Raw genomic sequence first — 1823 nt, 5'->3', positions numbered from 1 at the left:
TTTTTTTCAATTATGCTATTTTTTTTGTTTTTATATTGTATATAATAAATAAAATAATATTATATAAATAAATATATAAATATATATATATATATATATTTTTTTTTTATTATTATTCTCAAAGTTTACGTGTACATAAATTATATAAATACATAAAAATATATATTATATAAATATAATATATAATATTATACAATAATATAATATAATATAAATGTTTTACATTAATATGTTTCTTCTTTGTTTTTATATTTTCATTAATTTTATATAATTTCTTCTATTCTTCTTTATACTATTCCTTATTTTATATTTTGTTTTTTTATTTTTTTTTATTTTATTTTTTTATTCTTACAATATTTATATATATTTTTTTTATATGTTTCTTTATATTTTTTAAAATAAAAGTTCAAAATGTATTTTATTATATATATAAATATATATATTTATATAAAATATGAATTTTTTTTATTATATTTTCTTAATATTATTTATAAAAAAATATATGTAAAAAATATATATATTATATATATATATAAAATACTTAATTTTATATTATATACAATATTATAAAAAATTCATATCTTTTTTCATATAAAAAAAATATATTATTATTACTATATTATATTATTGTTATTATTTTTATTATAAATATTAAATAAATATATATTATATTTTTTTTTGGAAAAATATATTTTTATTTTCTTCTCATACATAAAATATATTATAATATTATATATATAATTATTATATATGTTTATATATATATATACATATATATATAAATATAATATATTTATATGTATTTTATATATATATTATATATATGTATATATAATAAACCAGTGTAAAAAAATATATTTTATTAATATTTTTATACAAACCCAAAATATTAAAAAAAATAAAAATGATCATATTTTTATATGTAAATTTATATAATATAAAACTATAAATTATTATTTTGTAATAGTAATATTAATAGAAATATTGAAATAAAAAAATATAATATTTATTTATAAATATGAAGAGATTATAATATTAAAAAAAAAATAAAAGGGGGGAGGGGAAAAAAAAAGTGTTATTTTACTTATATATATATATATATATATATATATTTATTTATTTATAAGGGTTATAAGAAAAATATATAATTTTACATGCGCAAAGGATTAAAAAATATATATAATAATATAAATTATATAATAAAATATATAATATATGTATTATATATATAATATATATATATATATATATATATGTATGTATTAATAATGTATGTATTAATATGTATGTATATATATTTTTGTATAATATATATATATATATATATATGTATATATTATATATATAATTATAAGATACTAGTTAAAAAAAATAAAAAAAAAATGCTTTTATTATATACTATATATAAAATATATATTTAGGAAAATTTTGATCATGAGCTCATTATTATATTAATAATATATTTATATTATTATTATATCATATATATTTTTAATTTCATATGATTTACTTATTCATATATTTATATATAAATGTTTTTATTATATTTATAAAAAAAAAAAAAAAAAATTCATTTTTATGAGTATAGTTGTTTTTTTTTTTTAACATATTAATATATAAATAAATATGTGCATAAATATATTATTTATTAAAAATATATATATAATATAATTATATGTTTAATTTTTTTTTTTTTTTTTTTTTTTTTTTTTTTTTTATTTTTTTTTATTTTTTTGTTTTTTTTATTTTTTTTTTTTTTTTTATTTATATTTTTTTTTTTTTTTTTTTTTTATTTTTTTTTATTTTTTTTTTTATTTTATTTT

This window comes from Plasmodium reichenowi, chromosome 7 (assembly GCF_001601855.1).
Source record: "Plasmodium reichenowi strain SY57 chromosome 7, whole genome shotgun sequence".
Classification (NCBI taxonomy): domain Eukaryota; phylum Apicomplexa; class Aconoidasida; order Haemosporida; family Plasmodiidae; genus Plasmodium; species Plasmodium reichenowi.
Note: the sequence above shows the minus strand (reverse complement) of the source record.